Below are 20,162 nucleotides of genomic sequence, written 5' to 3'. Positions count from 1 at the left end.
TGCTGCTTCTCTGGCCTGGAAGTCTTCCAGGGTTCAGACTGGTCCTCCTCAAAGAATGGTTTCTCCTCTGTGAAAGTCACCGTTCTGTGGCTCCTCCACTCACTCCTCTGTGACTCTCTCTCTTTTTTTTTTTTTTTTTTTTTTATAGTTGTGGCACATGGGCTTAGTTGCTCCATGGCATGTGGAATCTTCCCAGGGCAGGGCTCGAACCCACGTCCCCTGCATTGGCAGGCAGATTCTTTACCACTGCACCACCTAGGAAGTCCCTCTGTGACTCTCTTTACCTTACCTAGGGAGAGATTCAGGTTCCCATCTCCAATCATGAACTGTTGGTCTTGTCACCTGCATGTTCTGTCATTACTTTGACTTGAATGTGCCCCAAGCTGAACGCCCTATTCCTTCCCCACCCAGATTTGTCATTGTGTAGCTGCCGTTAACATTTATTATTTTATTATTTCAATATGGTTTAAAGCTAAGATCTGAAAAATAGTGGGATTATATTCAGTACAAGCCACTTTTTAAAAAAGTACATGGGCCAAAAATAAAGATGAAAAATTGCTGCATTTAGTCATGAGGTCCATTGATGTAAATAAAAATTAAGAGGAAAATAACACCTCTGGCTCCAAAGGGGGAAGGCCTGAATTTCAGAGTGACTGGATGAGATGACAATTAAATGCAATGTGTGATTTTTTTTTCCTTTTTGAAATCTAGATTAAAAAAAAAATCTACAAAGGATATTGTTGGAACAACTGGGCATATTTGAATATGGACTGTATATTAGATTATACTAGTGCATTAATATTAAATTTCCTGCGGGCTTCCTAGGTGGCGCAGTGGTTAAGAATCCGCCTGACAATGCAGAGGTCACGGGTTTGATCCCAGCTCCAGGAAGATCCCACATGCCACGGAGCAACTAAGCCCGTGTGCCAAAATAAAAATTAAAAAAAAAAAAATTAAATTTCCTGAGAGAGATTCTTATTCCATGTAGGAGGAATGTCTTTGTTCTTAGGAAATACATGCTAAAGTATTTTGGAATGAAGTGTCAGTGTCTATAATTAACTCTGGTTCAGCTGAAAATAAAAAATTAAAAAGCAGAAAGAGAGAAAGCAAATGCAGTGAAGTTCAAATGATGAATCTAAATGAACAGCATATGGTGTTCATTGTACTACTTGTAACTTTTCTGTTTGCAATCTGTTTGAAATTTTTCAAAATAAAAAGTTCGGGAAAAGCAGTGACCAGTGGAAAAAATCATTCTTCTGATTCAAGGATTTCTGTATCAGTGTGTGTGTGTGTGTGTGTGTGTAGGGGGTATCAGGGTTTAAGTTTATATTTAGAAAATTCGGAGGTATAATCATTCAAGAAACAGATGTGATCATTGTCTATTTAAAACCAATAACAGTTTGAACTGTTCTAATGGGTGGAAGGGCTGCTTAGGAATGCTGCTTCCTGGGACTTTCCTGGTGGCGCAGTGGCTAGGAATCTGCCTTCCAATGCAGGGGACATGGGTTCAATCCCTGGTCCAGGAAGATCCCACTGCCCCAGAGCAACTAAGCCCGTGCGCCACAACTACTGAGCCTATGCTCTAGAGCCCACAAGCCACAATTACTGAGCCTGAGTGCCACAACTACTGAAGCCTGAGTGCCTAGAGCCCACGCTCCTCAACAAAAGAGAAGCCTGTGCACCACAACAAAGAGTAGCTCCCGCTCACTGCAACTAGAGAAAGGTTGCGCGTGGTAACAAAGACCCAAAGCAGCCAATAAATAAAAGTAAATAAATTTATTTTAAAAAAAAGGAATGCTGCTTCCTGAAGGCAGGGGTTGCGTCAATCTGCTCTCTGAAGGCCTCTACCACTTGGCAGATAGCCCTGTTCACTGGACAGATGCCCATGAAGGAATTGGGCTGCATATCTCCCTGCAGTAGCCGTGCTCAGATATGGGCGTGGTTGCCTGGTTCTGTCCCATGGATTGGGTCACTATGGGAGGTGGGAGGCGGGAAGTAATGCATTGATCTTGTCAGTTGTCAGGCTCTGCTCTAGGCTTTCATGTACATCATCTCTTACCGTCTGCACAGCTTCCTGGTATGGTAGGAATTATCATTCCCAGCTACAAATGAGAAAACTTTTTTCTTTCTGAAAATACAATTGAAACTAGATATGGGTTTTATTTCCATTTTTTTCTTTCCCAAAGAAAGGTTTTTTTAAGTTTTAAAAGCAATATTTTTACCAGATCAAAATCTGTAACAAGAGCTGCTATTTATTGATATGGCATAAAGTAGTCTAAGTGATTTATGTATATTATGTCATTTCCTTCTTGCAACAACCTTGCAGGTAGGTATTCCTCTGAAGGGGGGTTAAGTCACTCACCCAGGTCACTCAGCTACTAGGTGGCAGAGGTAGAGCTGGAACTGGAACTCAGATCAGGCTAACACCAATGTCCATCTTCTTAACTACACCTGCCTTCTAATTATAAAAATGTGTTTATTGTAAAAATATTTGAAAAATACTTAAGTCTGAGGAAGAAATTCCCCTGAAATCCTGTCTACCAAAACAAATCACCAGTAACATTGTCTTCAGCCTTTTTTACTGCATATATATCTTTTGCATATATAATATATATTTGCATAAATATTAAGTTTAAAGCAACAAACAAAACTATACTGAATAATTCTACTTTTCAAAAATACACAGAGCACTTCCCTGGTGGTCCAGTGGTTAAGGCTGAACGCTTCCAATGCAGGGGGCATGGGTTCGATCCCTGGTTGGGGAACTAAATCCCACATGCTTTGTGGCATGGCCAAAAAATAAAATTAAAAAAAAAAAAAAAGAAATGCTTATTAAAAAAATGTGGAAATGATAGATAGGACTCTTACTCCACATTGATTTTTAATATAACATTATGTAATGAATGTTTTCCAATATCATTGAATATTACTCAGAAACATGATTTTTTAATGGCTACATATTTCATTGTGTAAATTTTCTGCAATTTAGCCTTTATATTGATTCTTTTTTTTCTATCATAAAATTGTGGGAAATGTCTACATAAATTTTTGTTCTATTCTTATGAATGACCAAATACATATTGAGCTCCTACTGTGCGCCAGCTCCTACTGAGCTAGGCACAAAAGAGACGACGGTGAGCAAAAGAGGCACAGTTCCATCCTCGGGAAGTCAGCAATCCAGTGGGGGAGATTTCACAAACATTAATCCACTGATCATATACAAAACTGGAAATACACCCTGTAAGTAAAAGGGAAGGCACATGCTGTAGGACAGCACACACCACCAGAAAGACCCGCCCTAGTGTGGGGATCAAGGAAGGTCTCTCCAAGGAAATAATATCAGGCTTGAGATCTGAGTGAAAAGTAGGAGCTAGCTGAGTAAGGAAGCTGGACAAGAGCATTCTAGGCAGTGGGAAAAGTGGATGCAAAGTCCCTGTGACATGAAGCAGCGCCGGGCATTGGAGGGGCAGTCAATGTAGCAGGTTTAGAGGAGGGGGTACAATCATGAAGCTGGGTTAGGAAATCTCTTTTTTTCTTTTGTAAAGAACCAATTTTTACAATCGTGATTTAATTGTAAATTAAAAATTTAGGAGTTGTTTAATTGCCACATATTTGTGAATTTCCTAAATTTCTTTCCGTTACTAATTTTTAATTCCACTCCATTGTGATCAGAGAACATACTTTGTTTCAATCCACTTATTCAAACTAGAAAAGCAAAGATAATTTTTTATTTGTTTTGTTTCCCTTTAATCTTCCAGGACTTGGCATGGCACACAGTGGCAGTAAATAGGACGAAAATATCACCCCACAAATTTGCTTACTAGTTACAGGGGAAAACACAGCTTTGTAATGAGAGGTATTAGGCTTCGATCATATGACTGCACTAATCGATCTTGGCTTCAGTATCAGTGGGGCAACCAGATATTGTGTGCACCTGACATGATGTAGTACAAAGGACACAGCTTTACCTATGAAGTATTCTTACCAAATATGTTTAACCTGAATCTAACCAACCTTTTATAGACAACTACCAGCTTACAAGGAATAGAGGAACAAGGGAAGTGACATCCCAAGGAAACCAACAAAGTGAGAAAGTAGGACATTCTTCAGGACATACTGAGTTTCTTTAACAAGTCAATGGCATTAAAAAAAAAAAAGTGGGGCTTCCTAGGTGGCGCAGTGGTTAAGAATCCGCCTGCCAATGCAGGGGTCACGGGTTCGATCCCAGCTCTAGGAAGATCCCACATGCCGCGGAGCAACTAAGCCCGTGTGCCAAAAAAAAAAAAGTGTTGGAGATTTTCTATTTTTTTTTTACAGATTTATTTATTATTTTATTTATTTTTGGCTGCATTGGGTCTTTGTTGCTGTGCGCAGGCTTTCTCTAGTTGTGGCAAGTAGGGGGTTACTCTTTGTTGCGGTGCGCAGGCTTCTCAGTGTGGTGGCTTCTCTTGTTGTGAAGCACGGGTTCTAGGCGCTCAGGCTTCAGTATTTGCGGCACATGGGCTCAGTAGTTGTGGCTTGAGGGCTCCAGAGCACAGGCTCAATAGTTGTGGTGCACGGGTTTAGTTGCTCCGTGGCATGTGGGATCTTCCCGGACCAGGGATCAAACCCGTGTCCCCTGCATTGACAGGCAGATTCTTAACCACTGCACCACCAGGGAAGTCCTGGAGACTATTCTACATTACAAGAGACTTATGCAGAATAAAACCAAATGCAACGTGTGGATTTTGTTGGGCCATGGTTTGAACACACCAGCGGTAAATGACATTTTGGGGAAAACTGGAGAAATTTTAATATAGATCAGGTATCAGATTATATTAAGAAATTGTTCATTTTGTTAGGTGTGATAAAGATCTCTCTCTGACACACAGCCAGGGCTCAGAATCTCAGGTTCAGGCTCAGTGAGACTCAGGCAGCAGAGCTAGGTGTCCATAAGACTAAGAGTAGTCATAATCTCACTGCATTTATCTCAGCAGTGAGAGAAAACCACTACCTCAGGAATATCTCTGGATAAAAAAAAGTGGTTGCTAAAGGTCTGATATCTGCAAAGTATGGATGGCAGGTCTGTAATACATAAAAATTCCATAAGTCCAATAGATTCTTGGGAAGCACGTGCATTTCACTGGAGTGAAAATTGTTCTGGAGCCCCCAGGATTCAATATCATGATTGATTCTTCAGAATAAATCAATAAGTTGAGTCATGTGCTGCTCTACTTTTCACCTGTTCTATGTCACTGTCCAGGAAGAAACTAACCCTTCCTGTTGGCATTTTTGGTAAAACTTCAGCTGTGGTCAGTTCTCTCTCACAACTCCTTCCTCATGTCCACACACGAAAAATGGGGATGTGAAAAAGCCCATATTAGTAAATGGGATTTCTTAGTTTGCTTCAGAATAGGCTTGTTTGTGCACCATATGAGCTGAAGTTCATACTACCTTAAAAAAAAAAGTTGTGATTGTTTGAATTGTCTGTTTTATGTTAATGTAACTATTCATAGGATCCATCACTCTAATAAAGTCAACTACAAATTGGACAGCTGGATCACCACAATTTGGATGGCCACGTATCTAGTTCCACTGACTCTGGTCCAAGAATACTGTGGAAAGTAAGGTCCATGGATCTTTATTTAGATCTCACTTCTCTTATCTTGATGGAGAGCTTGCAGCCCAGAGTCTACATGTTTCCAAGTATTGGGCAAAAGAGGAAAGGAGGAAATTCATATTTATTGAGTAGCTATTATTGGCCAGGCATTATATTAACCACTTAATCTATTTTCACTCATTTAATTGGGGATGAATATAAAGTAGTAGTTAAAAAGGCTGCCTCTAAAAAAATGAAGTCAGAAAGAGAGAGATAAGGAGGGAAGGAAGAAGCAGGGATGTAAAACCGGTAAAATATTAACAATTATTGAATCTAAATGGAGGGTATATAAGTACTCTGTACTATTCTTTTAACCTTTGAAATTTTTCACAATTGAAAAAAAAGAATGTCCTTAAATAGTTAACCATAGTTATCATGTGACCTAGCACATGACTGCTAGATACATAACCAAGAGAAATGAAAGCTTACATCTGCACACAAAAAAACTTGCACACAAATGCTCATAGCCCCATTACTCATGATAGCCAAAAACTGGAAACAACCCAAAAGTTGATGAATGGATAAACAAAAGCGGCATATCCATACAATGGAATATTATTTGCCGAAAAAGAATGACATTCTGATATACGCAACAACATGGATAAATTTTGAAAGCATTATGCTAAGTAAAAGAAGCCAATGATAAAAAAACACGTTTTATGATTCTATTTACATAAAACGTTTAGAATAGGCAAATCTACAGACACAAGAAGTAGATTAATAGCTGCCTAGGGCTAGAAACGGGATTGGGGGTGGTGTGGTTGTTAATGGATATGAGATTTCTTTTAGGGGGGATGAAAATGTTTTAAAGTTAGATTGTAGTGATAACTGTGACTATAATGAAAACCACTGAATTTTACACTTTAAGTGGGTGAATTGTATGATATGTGAATTATATATCAATAACGCTGTTTGAAAGAAAAGAAAAAGGAAAAAAGAATGACAAGTCTGGAGTCAAGACTGCCGAAGTTTGGATCCTGCCTCTACCACTTTCTTTGTCATGTAACCCTGGGCAAGTATTTAACCTCTAAGCAACAGTTGCTAATCTGTAGAGAAGTAGTAGCACCACTAATAGGCTTGTTAGGGGGCATAATCTATGAGAAAGTCTATGTGAAGTGCTCAAAGTAAATACCCACTAAATATTAGCTATTATCAATATTACTGATTATCCAACAACCCTAGAGGTTGGTACTAATCCCATTTTTCAGATGAGAACTCTGAGGCCCAAAAACATTAATACTTTGCCTATGGTCACACATCTAATAGAATGTAAGAGTGGCATTCTGATGACACATGACTGCAAAAGCCAGGCTTTTCCATCATGTAATTTTGCCTGCCAGAGGATGTACCTTTTGTGGTATAATATGCATTTATAGAAAGTGTTTTAAGACTCACGCAAGCCCAGGGCACACACATGGCTGGAGTTTCCTCAGCACACAGGTGGGGGACGCGGCGAGAGCGGGGTCATCAGTTTTGGTGTGTGTTGGCCAGTTCTGAAATCTCCTTGAAGGAGCCCTACACCGAGGAAGATCAAAGCATCAGTCTTTGCCAACTGGGAATGGACCATTTGAGTTCCTTTAGCAATGATCCCTCTGATAAGCCACCTGACGAGGCTGCTCCTCCTGCCTCATGGAGCCTTACATCAAGTGTACTGAATGTGGGCCACCTCCTTTTCTCCTCTGCTTACAGTACTGCACTCAAGGATTTGAGTACAAGAAACATCAAAGTGATCATACTTACAAAATAATGCACTGAATAATATTCTGTTGTCTGGATGTACCTCAGTTTATTTCTTCATCCACCTACAGAAGGACATCTTGGTTGCGTCCAAGTTTTGACAATTAAGAATAAAGCAGCGGACTTCCTAGGTGGCGCAGTAGTTAAGAATCCGCCTGCCAGTGCAGGGGACACTGGTTCGAGCCCTGCCCTGGGAAGATTCCACATGCCACGGAGCGGCTAAGCCCATGCACCACAACTACTGAGTCTGTGCTCTAGAGCCCGTGAGCCACAACTATTGAGCCCACGCGCCTAGAGCCCATGCTCCACAACAAGAGAAGCCACTACAATGAGGAGCCTGCGTACCACAATGAAGAGTATCCCCCGCTCGCAGCAACTAGAGAAAGCCCATATGCAGCAACGAAGACCCAACACAGCCAATAAATAAATAAAATAAATAAATAAATTTATTTAAAAAAAAAAGAATAAAGCAGCTATAGGGACTTCCCTGGTGGCACAGTGGTTAAGAATCCACCTGCCAATGCAGGGGACACAGGATCGAGCCCTGGTCCCAGAAGATCCCCCATGCTACGGAGCAACTAAGCCCGGGTGCCACAACTGTTGAGCCTGCGCTCTAGAGCCCACAAGCCATAACTACTGAGCCCATGTGCCGCAACTACTAAAGCCTGCGCACCTAGAGCCCACGCTCCGCAACAAGAGAAGCCACTACAAGGAGAAGCCCGCGCGCTACAACTAAGAACAACACCCGCTGGCCGCAGCTAAGAAAAACACCCGCTGGCCGCAACTAGAGAAAGCCCTCGCACAGCAACGAAGACCTAACACAGCCAATAAATAAATAAGAATCATAATTCATGTGAGAAATCAATATTTAAAAAAAAATCCACTTCTAATTTTGACATAGCCTTTTATGCCAAGTGATCTTATTTATTTAATATTCCCCGAACTTCTCTAGCTTGATCATCTGATATAAAGGGGGCCAATAAGATCACAGTTTGTCTTAGTGATAAGCAAGCAGGCTTTGCCTCTATTCATGTGGCATTTCTGAATGGCCCTGGGCTATTTTTACAGCCAGGTTAATGGAACTAATAACACATTATCTAAGCACAGCACTGAATACTTTCCACCTGTGATATGGCTATTGACATATTTCTTCTCTTTCCTTCTCAGCCAAGCTCCTTTAGGGCAGTTAAGGATTTTAAACATAAAATGTATTCAGTAAATTGTTTTTAAATGAATGAATAAATGAAGGAAGGAACAAATACATGCAAGCCACACCCTCAGCAGTCATTGGCTCTAATGTGGCAATAGATTTTCCTACAGATTGGGTACTTTATACTAAAGACCAGATGGAGAATAAGATTTACAACTAAAAAGTTGAGGTCCTCCTCATTCCAGAAATGGGCAAAAAGCCATAATAATCCTTATTACGCTGTAAATTCAACTACTACTTATTTCCAAAAAATACTAAAAGTTTCATTTAATCATATCCCTCTACCCCACTCCCAAAACCAAACACACACACACACGGCTGGGATTTTCCTGCTTCTTAACCTGTTAAACAATGTCTGATTAATGTTAACAACCTAGAATAGGATGTACTTGAGAGGCATAAGTGGTCCACACTGTGGAAAGCCTTCCAGCTACCACAGGAAACAAGCCTGTATGAATACTTAAATACAGAAGTCTAGCCTGCTATACCAATTAGACCTGAGTTTTACACCTCCCCAGAGGGAAATTATATACCTGGCACATACTAAGCATTCAGCAGTAAATGTCTGCTGCCTGAATGACAGAAATGGTCTGCTTTTCTTTGGTTCCTATTCATATTGCTCATATTTTAGATTAGAATTCTCACTTTTCCAGGTACAAATTTGAGTTCCACTGTGTGGGCTAGGGGCAATGCTGTAGATGAGAAAATAAGAGGAGGTTTGAAAATCAGGCCCATTAGAGAAAGAAGAAAGTGAAGAGATTTACAGAAAACCAGAGTCTATACTAGAATATTCTCTTGGGTTTTAACTCTCTGCCAATCAATTCAGTTCTCCTTATTCTGTGGTCATGGTATGGCCCCCAAACCTGCCTAGTCTTCTGTTAATGTATGCCTATGAAGAGGGGAGAGGAGGCAAAGCAAGAGGCAACTCCACTCCCAATTTTGAGAAAACAAAAAATCAAACAAAACCCCTCAAAGCACAGGTCTTACTAAGCAAAAGTCAGTGATGTCATCTTCGCAAATAGAGGGCAATGGGTCTTCCCTGGTAGTTCAGTGGTAAAGAATCTGCCTTCCAATGCAGGGGTCTCGGATTTGATCCCTTGTCGGGGAATTAAGATCCTACATGCTGTGGGGCAATTAAGCCCGCACGCTGCAACTATTGAGCTGGTGCCCCTCAACTAAAGAGCCCATGTGCCACAAACCACAGAGCCCATGTGCTCTGAAGCCAGTGCACCACAACTAGAGGGAAGCCTGCACACCACAATGAAAGATCCCACATGCTGCAACTAAGACCAGACGCAGCCAAGAAAGAAAAATAAATAAAAATTTAAAAAAATCTTTAAAAAAATTTTAAAAAATAAAATAAAATACAGGGTGATGATTTAATGCACCCAAAGACTATAAAGATTATGGGCCTCCCTGATAAATTCCCTGACCACAGGCAAAATAAATATCCAGAGATTAAATGAGGCAGGATATTCTACTGTAAAATCTGGAAACACAGGACCACTTTAGATCCTCCACAGGTCATAGGAAATTTCATTCACTTGTTCAACAACCTTTTAATTAATTAATTAAATACTTTTATTTCTTTAATTTTTTGGCCATGCCATGCGTCTTATGGGATTTTAGTTCCCTGACCAGGGATCGAACTCAGGCTGTGAGAATCCAGAGTCCTAACCACTGGATGACCATGGAATTCCCAACAATCTTTTAATTTAAATGCTTTCTATGTACCACACCTTTTAATTTAAATGCTTTCTATGTACCAGGGGACTATTTTAGATGTTGGAGATCCAAATTAGGGGCTGAAAAGAATGTGAAGCATGAAGAACATTAGGAGATAGCTGTAAGAAATAATATTGGTAGAAATCTTCTCTCAACCCTATAAGGCCCCATAGAGTACTGGCTATTTTCCCTTTTCCTTGACAGGTAAGCTTCTTGAAAGAATAGTCTGTACCTATGCTACTGTACACAATTAAGAATAAGAATTTAGAAGCTTGTACAGCAATGTGACACGGCCATGACACCCAAGCCTGTCATCAGTGGACCTGTCTGGTTGAACAGCGTCTAGACCAGTTTGTCATCCAACCCTTAGGGCAGCTTACACCTGGTGCAAGTGGCATGCTAATCACGCATAGCAGACTGCCATCACTCCATGACAGGTTAGAAATTACAGATACTGTGCTTCACCACAGACATTTGAAAAGCGCAGGTCTATATCACACTGTCTCCACATCATCTCTCATTCGGTCTTCAAGCCTTTTTAACCTGGCACCTGACCTCTTCACTGCTGAAAATGCGGAAGGAAAGCTCACTCACCTCTTTGTGGCCAGGTTCGGTGGATTCTTTTGTCATCATCTGTGACATCTCTGCAGCACTGACACCCTTTGTTTCTTCCACATTGCAGAAATTGTTCTCCTCCTACCCCTCTGACAACTCCTTCTGTCTTCTTTCCAGGCTTCTCTTCTTCTGTCTACTCCTTGGCCTGTTCCTCGTCTCAGGCTACACTTGTGTAGATTATTGCTGGGTAATCTTATTGATATTCCATGCCTTCCACTCTATCCTGTTGACATCTAAATCTCTATTTATAAACTTGGTGGTATACTAATGTGTTGAGAATGTTTACAAAAGAAATAAGTTTTAAGTTAAAAAAGCAAGATAAAGGATCAATTTTTTTGTTTGCAATTGTTTTCAAAATTATATACTATTTAGCCCCAGAAACCATTTTTGCTCTTAACGAAATTTTATACGAAATTCTAATATACAAAACAAAATAAAAGCAGTTTCTTTGAAATGGAGGTGAGCCCTTTTCATTCAGTCTTTTAGTTCCTTGGGCTTCTCAGTAATTGCTAAACTACAGGGTTTCTTAACCAGGGGCCTATGGACCTCCCAGGGATCCATGGAAAGAATTCAGAGGACTCATGAAAAATTAAAACTTCATTTTAACTAACCACTACTTGAAATCTACCAGTTCCTTCAATTATAAATATAGGCCATAAACCAGAGTAGTATCAATAGTATCCATGCGTTTACCATCAATAAAAATCACAGACACATACAGGTCATGTTATGTTGTTGCAGATATCTCAAAGTATCATTTACCTTCATCACATTACAGTAGTTATTTACTGCCCTAGATATTATTGTACAATCCTAGCCAACAAAGCAACGGACAAAGGATTAATCTCCAAAATATACAAGCAGCTCATGCAGCTTCATACCAAAAAAGCAAATAACCCAATCCACAAATGGGCAGAAGACCTAAATAGACATGTCTCCAAAGAAGACATGCAGATGGCCAACAAACACACAAAAAGATGCTCAACATCACTAATCATTAGAGGAATGCAAGTCAAAGCCACAATGAGATACCACCTCACACCAGTCAGAATAGCCATCACCAAAACATCTAGAAACAATAAATGTTGGAGAGGGTGTGGAGAAAAGGGAACTCTCCTGTACTGTTGGTGGGAATGTAAGCTGGTACAGCCACTATAGAAAACAGTTTCGAGGTTCCTTAAAAAACTAAAAATGGAACTACCACATGACCCAGTAATCCCACTCCTGGGCATATACCCAGAGAAAACCATAATCCAAAAAGAAACATGTAGCATAATGTTCATTGCAGCACTATTTACAATAGTCAGGACACGGAAGCAACCTAAATGCCCATCAACAGATGAATGGATAAAGAAGATGTGGCACATATATACAATGGAATATTACTCAGCCATAAAAAGGAATGAAATTGAATTATATGTTATGAGGTGGGTAGACCTAGAGTCTGTCATACAGAGTGAAGTAAGCCAGAAAGAGAAAAACAAATACCATATGCTAACACAAATATACGGAAACTGAAGAAATGGTAGCCCAGTGACAGGCAAGAGTGGAGATACAGAGGTAGAGAATGGACTTGAGGACAGGGCTGGGGTGGGGGGCAAAGGGGAAGCTGGGACGAAGTGAGAGAGTAGCATAGACATATTTACACTACCAACTGTAAAATAGATAGCTAGTGGGAAGTTGCTGTATAACAAAAGGAGATCAACTTGATGGGAGATGCCTTAGAGGGCCAGGACAGGGAGAGGGGGAGCGAGTCGCAGGAGGGAGGGGATATGGGGATATATGTGTAAATACAGCTGATTCACTTTGGTGTACCTCAAAAACTGGTACAAGAATGTAAAGCAAATATATTCCAAAAAAGAGCTTAAAAAAAAAAGCATACATATGAAAGTATCACTCTTGATTGATATATAAGAGGTATATTACTGAAACATTATTCTGAGAAGGGATTCATGGGCTTTACCAGACTGCCAAAGGGATTAATGGCACATAAAAAAGATAAGAAACCCTGTGGAAACTCAGGGCTCCATGACAATTTACCCAGAAGGAACACAGAGCTTCCAGAGTAAGGTCTCTACTTTGGCCCTAGTCCTTCTCCAAAATGATTTAATGAAGTGGTGATAAAAAGGCTCTTTTTGTTCTTAATGTTAAGGAGATATTCTCAGTGAAAAAAGCCTCTTGGAATCTCATTTTAAATAATAATTGTGTATTTGAAGTGAAAATATCTTGATTTTTAAAAAAACATTTTCTCCAAGTGCTATTTAAAACTCACTTCCAGGAAATCTTTTCTCTTTTGATCCTTCCTTTTTCCTGCATTCTCTCAATGTTTATTCAATTGTTTACTGCTGCATGCTTATTAGTTCACAGGTCTATTTTGTCTCTCCAGCTGGATTATAAACGTGCCCTTGAGAAGTTTATTTCTCAGGATGGCCAGAATAGTGTTCTACAAATAGACACTCAATAAATGCTTCCTGATGAGTGCAAGGCTTTTCAGAAAAGTGAATTTATTTACCATAAAAGCAATATTAAAAACCAATATGGTTGATTAATTTTATTACAAGGCGGTGAAAAAAGAGGAATCTCAGATTCTGGACAGTACTTGTGAAAGGAATTAACACACTATGTTTATAAATAACTTTTATTTACTAGTAAGGATTAAAAGTCTTCTTTAATAGAAAGCGATCCCTCAGATGACCTGAAAATTCCACTTTCTATCACCGGCAGAGTGGGCCAGGCCTTTTCTGATGAGTAGATTATGAGATGAAGAACATTGCTAAATTCTTTCTAAAATCTTCAATCCAGGAATTCAGCCATGGCTTGTATGGGAACAGACATGAGTTTTACAATAAAAGCTCAAGCACAGAATAATGGAAAACACACCCATGATTTTTCAAATCTCATTTCAAAGATGCTATAGTTATCATGCATTGAAAGTTTTCTTATCTATTGAAACCACTGTTATACGAAAACTACTGCAAAGCAGGCTTGTAAATCTAAATTCAGATAGCAGACCTATGACATTTTAGTCAATGATTTATTTCATGCTTTCAAAATGTTACCTTCGTTAAAAATGTATTTTAATATTTTTTTCTTTCCACCTTTACAAATTCCCTGTTGTCTTTTCTGAGCCAATCTGACGCTTAAATGCTCTTAAATATCAATAATACTAAAAAAAAAAAAAGCTAACATTTTTCTAAATGACAATTAAAGCTTTGCACCCTTTCATTTAATTATGAAATTAATCAAGTCCTATCAATTCTCCTACATATGTCTCAAACATACCCACCCCAAATGCATTTGCCACTGCCTCAATTCAGGCCTAACTGCCTCCAATTTCTTCAGTCTCCCATACATTCTCAACATGGTCACAAAGTGATCAGATTTGTGTTTCAGAAAGATCACACCACCCTTCTGCTGAAAACCCTGCCCTGGCTCCTCACCATGTACAGGTCTCATGTTTGTTAGCACGGTATCCATGGCCCTCAGTGATCTAGCTCATACCCACCTCTTCTGCACTTCTCTCGTCACAGTGCTTCACGCTAGACTAGTCAGCTATAAAGAGCTATCTGCAGGGCTCTGTACAGCTTTCCATTCTCCAGGACCATCCTTTCACACTGAGTTCTGGTGAACTCCATCATCCTTCACAACTCAGCTCAAACATGACTTTTTCTATAAGGCCTTCTTGAAGCCCATCCAACTCCAAAATTATTCACTCCCTCTTCTAAATCTTGAAACATATCATTATACTTCCCACATTGTATTATAAGTATTTGTTTATATGCTTGCCTTTTCTGTATCACTGTAAACTTTTTGAGATCATGAAAGGTGTCTCATGTTTGTTAAACTGAACTGAATTTGATCTAACGATCTGAGTAATTGGGAAACAGATGGGATGTTTCCAGAGTGATTCATAGTGGCCAGGATGATCATGTTTCTCCACAGCAAACATAAATCTTATGTTTCTTTAATCACAGGGATTACCAGATCCTCTTGGAACAGCATACAAAACACAAACTCTTAAATACAGATTGAGTATTTCTGGCTTATGCAAAATATATACATTATGTTTTATCTTAAATCTTTTGGCAGGGTACAAAGTAGATTAAAGGATGGTTTACTTACACTGTGCACTAGGAACTAGCATCTATTAAACTTTATCATACACATACTGGGAGAAAAGCAGAGTCTTAAAAACACTGGAATCTATTTTGTAAAATAATTCCTTTGGGGAAGAGTAAAAATTATGCAAGGGGTGCCTATTATCAAATCCCAATGGAACAAAAGTAGGTCGCATGAGAAATACAGGGACATTTTGTGGCTTCAAATATTTACAATGGATGGCCCCAAGTCATACAGGAAGCATTCAAGTAGGTGCAATGCATAATTTTCAAGATCTAAATCTGCTCCTCTGTATCTAGAGCCATAACAAAGTTCTTTCCGGGGTGAGAAATACTAAGGAATATGCACAAATAATATTTAAGGATAAAATCTCCCCTCTTACAAGCATATACTAATAACTTAAAACTAGTTTTAACTATAGGAATCTCCCAGTCAATAATTCAACATGAGAAATTAACTCATGATTCAACTTTATTTGTTCTTTTCTGTATTTTGCAGAGGTTCCACACTGAACGTGTTATTTTTGAAATAAAAATACAATTGTTTTAAAGAGTTAACCAGAAGAATATCAAACATATTAGCTTAGCCCAATTTTTAGGATTTTCTTATGAGAATGTCATTAGATTTTCTTTGTTTCGCCTAAGGCTCAGTTTCAAAACTTCTATTCATTTGTTTTCCATACTGCCAAGAGAAAATCTGAGTGAAATAAAATATCCAGCTCAGAGAAGGAAACTTTTTGTTAGAGTAGCAATTAGTTGAAGTGACACTTCAACTAATCCCAAAACTTTTTTTCCATAGCCAGGGCACAGATATCTAATTCAGTCACCTGGTTATTTCTTAAGAACTGCTGTACCATGATAACCATAAAGCATTTTTCTTCAGCAGGTGGATAAAAACAAAACTAAAATAAGGGGGGAAGTACTGCTAAATCAACTTCATAACAAATACAATTCTAATGCAGCAATTATTCAAAGTGTACATATTACTCAATATGTAATAGCATTAAAAATGGTACACCAATAATTTTATTTCTTTTAACTTTTAAAACTCAGTTAAGCTTTAAAAACAAAACAAAAACCTAGATACATTCTATAACCTAAATATATTTCAAATTAGGAAAATGGCTAACACCAGTTTTGCTAGCTCCTCATCCCCCTTCTCCCTCATGTAAAAGACTTTTTGAAATGGAAACTATAAAATTTCTATATATTCCCTCATAATGCAGTTATCAATAAGCAGTAATGAGTAAAGGGACTATCACTCTTTTTCTATCCTTGACCCATAGCTACTTCACACACAAGAGGTTTAATTAATTTAATCTTCACATATAATTATTTTCTACTTATTTCATAAAGTATGCATCTCTCGTATCTTATTTCTTGTGTGGTATAGCAGAGTTTTATGATTTCTAGAACAAAACACTCTGCTGTCATTTCTACACTTTATAAAACTGTGTCTAATTATGCCAATTTGGGAACTGTCTTTTTATCTGGTGAGTTAGTTTGCAGCTAATAAAAAAAAGCCCCATCACTTCACAGGAACACATAGAAGGCTTTGGGCCACGTGCCCAGGAATTTTGTGATTCACTCAGTAACTATCATCTTCCCAAAAGAAATATTTGAAATTCCACTATTAAGAATACATAAAACAAGAAAAAAAGTGCTACTAGAAAATATACCATTAACATAAGTGCTTTTTCATTTCTGTGAGAAAATTATACATTTGAAAAAAATCTGTTTCAAATTTTTGTTACGCCAAATAAAGTACTAAAATGTTGTATATGCAAAATCAAATTAGCTGACAGAAAAGAGTAAATGAAAAGTATTTACATATCTAGATGAAAAGTAATCAAAGCTAGGGTACATGTAAGAAAAATCTAATAAACTAAATCTAAAAAGTCTACTGGCAGTTTATATTTTTAAAAATTTATCAAACATTTGTTCTCAGATCCTACTGTTTCAATAAGCTAAAGCAGTTGGATCAAGAATAAATCTTCTTTCTCTTAAACACGTACCATAATGTTTATTGTAGCACTATTTACAATAGCCAGGACATGGAAGCAACCTAAATGCCCATCAACAAATGAATGGATAAAGAAGATGTAGCATATATATACAATGGAATATTATTCAGCTATAAAAAGGAATGAGATGGAGCTATATGTCATGAGGTGGATAGACCTAGAGTCTGTCATACAGAGTGAAGTAAGCCAGAAAGAGAAAAACAAATACCGTATGCTAACACATATACACGGAATCTAAAAAAAAAAAAAAAAAGGTACTGATGAACCCAGTGACAAGACAAGAATAAGGATGCAGATGCAGAGAATGGACTGGAGGACACGAGGTTGGGGGGGGGGCCGGGGGTGAAGGGGAAGCTGGGACGAAGTGAGAGAGTAGCATAGACATATATATACTACCAACTGTAAAACAGCCAGTGGGAAGTTGCTGTATAACAAAGGGAGATCAACTCGATGATGGATGATGCCTTAGAGGGCCATGACAGGGAGGGTCAGGGGGAGTTGAGGGAGGGAGGGAATATGGGGATATGTATATAAATACAGATGATTGACTTTGGTGTACCTCAAAAACTGGTACAAGAGTGTGAAGCAATTATATTCCAATAAAAAAAAAAGAATAAATCTTCTTTCCCTTAATAATGGGAACAAATTATTTTGTTTGCTTTTAATGACACAAGTACAATCAAAAACAAACATGACTTCTTTAGAGATTAATGACATTTTAGACACCTCACTGGGACACAATAATGTCTCCTTTACCCACAGCTCAGCTATCCTACAAACCTTACTGATAAAAAAAAATAAACCCAAAACCCAGACAATACACCAAGTTCTTGAACAGCCAAAAGGAATGTTAGAAGGCTCTTGTGCTCAGTCAGGCATTTTGCTCTCAAGCCCTCACTCTGAGTCTATTCACGTCCCTCTCCACGGTTCTAACAAACTTAGCTTTCCAAGTCCACATAAGATGAAAAGCAACAATGAGAGAAGCTGCTACAGGCAAAGCATACTGATAACAGCCAAATGCGATATCTGAGAGTTTATAAGTATGAAAATCAAAAGGAAAGGGAAAAAAAGTCATAAAAAGCCAAAATTGACCCTTCTGAGGTTAATTACTTAAAAGCAATTACATATTTCAAGAGACTCTCAAGTTAGTATGCTAGCACATTATATAATTGAAATGAATGATGACCTTGAGTCTTCAATACAGTTCCTTCTATTTAAGTATCACATGTTGGTATCAGCCTACTTTTTGATAGGGAAACCACATCTGGTTTGCTTGGGATTGTACCAGCTTAAGCCTGTTGTCCAGGCATAATTATTATTAGCTCTCCCTTTCACTCTCAAAAATGGTTTGGACTGTAAATTTTAGGGTCATCCTACTGAATGCTTACTATGTGCCAGGAACTGTTCCAAGGACTTTCATTTATCCTCATAGTCCTATGAGATGCAGTATAATTTATTATCCCCTTTTTTAGATGAACTAAGGCTCTGAGAGGTTAAGTGATTTTCCTAAGATCATTCAATTAGGAAGTATTAAAGGCCAATATGTGAACAACCCAGACAGTCTGATGCCAAAGTCCTAGTATTTAATCATCATAATACACTGCACTATTTCTCTTTAGAAAGATAGGTAGAGGAACAGAAGGAGGGAGATATCCAAGTTTTTGGAAAAGGATTGAGGCATCAGCTTTCTAGAAAATGTGTCTATACTATCCGTATGGTTTTCAGTCCCATAAACTTACAATACTGAAACATCTAAGAAAATCTCTGGTGTAAAAATATTTCAGATTTTTATGAGCATGGGCTTCCTTAGCAAACAAAAATTCCAAGACTGTTTTTCAAATATTCTTGAGATGCTACTTTTAAAATATACTAAATAATTAGTTTTGTCCTACTCAAAAAGTCAGATTATTCCATCTTTTAAAAAAGAAAATTAGTAACTCACTGTATGTTACAATATGAAGGCAGGATGAAAAGTATATTGGACTGGATTCCGTTTTGCTACTCAACAGCTGGGATGTCCCTTAACCTCTCCAAACTTCAGTTTCTTCACGTGCAGTATGGAAACATGGTTTAGCTTGTTAAGAGGACCTAAGGAGATCAAACGGATTTCAAGTGCCTTGAGAACTATAAAGGATTATCCAAATTTAGGGTATTAATTAATAAACAAAGATTTTCAATAACCTGGATCATAAATTTATGCCAAGTATTTCAAAACAATATTTATTTCCTTTTATTTTTTCCTTCAAAATTTTGGGGAAAAAACTATAGTCTCTGGTCACATGTGAAAAAGAAAATTACACTAGATTAAGAGCAGCCGTGAACAACTCAGTGGCTACACTTTATACTTCAATCTGTAAGACAGATGCTATTTATCAGCTAATCAGTCCTTAACCAACCTGTGAGATTAAGTAAAATAGTTACAATAATAGAATGAGGCTCAAAGACTTACAATAAATCTTATTTTTAATGTGGTTCTTAACTATATTCACTTTAGAGTGAAGTTTAAATAATTACATTTACATAGTATTTTCCTGCCTTCCAAAAAGCATTCCTTATTTGATCTTCAGCAACCAGGTATGGTAGACAGATAACATCATTCTCATATAAAGAAGACACTGAGGCTCAGAGAGATTAATTGTCACAACTGCTTTCTGACAGGAAACTGAAGTAGAAGGATGACTCCTGATCTACATGGAAAGCAAGCAATTATCTGGATGCTCTAGAGCAAAAGAAAAGCCTCACACCTATTTATTGGCTGAGATGAGACAGAACATTTATAAATTCACGCTATCTCAAAAGCAATATTCATTGGAGCCTGCCAGCTCATCTCTACTAGCTTTAACGTTCATAGAAAAATGAATATTCATGTTTGTTCGGGATCTCAAACTACTGTTAAATTTGCAAGCAAAAATAGGACCTATGAAGAACTGAACCAGAATAGTTTTTCCGTGGCAAACCTATTGAAAAGTGTCCCAACCTCTCTATGATTTACAACTGCTGAGATTATTCCTTACACTTAAAACAATTTTCTCCCAGAGCTCATTTGCTAGATTCCATAAATTAGCTGTTACAAAGAATCTATATTAGAGAAATTC

The 20,162-nt window shown here is 38.2% G+C and overlaps 1 long non-coding RNA gene across 1 annotated transcript in view; it reads right to left on the bottom strand.

Moving 5' to 3' along the window:
- The window catches only part of LOC130845479 (uncharacterized), a 51,776-nt gene extending 32,567 nt beyond the window's left edge, over nucleotides 1–19,209 (bottom strand). Inside the window, exons 1-2 of the long non-coding RNA XR_009051409.1 lie at nucleotides 19,010–19,209; nucleotides 10,905–11,189 (exon numbers count right to left, since the gene is read on the bottom strand). This is a non-coding gene — a long non-coding RNA (uncharacterized LOC130845479). The remainder of the gene's footprint in view (nucleotides 1–10,904; nucleotides 11,190–19,009) is intronic.
- Between the last annotated feature and the right edge of the window lie 953 nt (nucleotides 19,210–20,162).

The sequence above is a fragment of the Hippopotamus amphibius genome, chromosome 2 (assembly GCF_030028045.1).
Source record: "Hippopotamus amphibius kiboko isolate mHipAmp2 chromosome 2, mHipAmp2.hap2, whole genome shotgun sequence".
NCBI classification, from domain to species: Eukaryota; Metazoa; Chordata; class Mammalia; order Artiodactyla; family Hippopotamidae; genus Hippopotamus; species Hippopotamus amphibius.
Note: the sequence above shows the minus strand (reverse complement) of the source record. Positions and strands in the feature narration are given on the sequence as shown.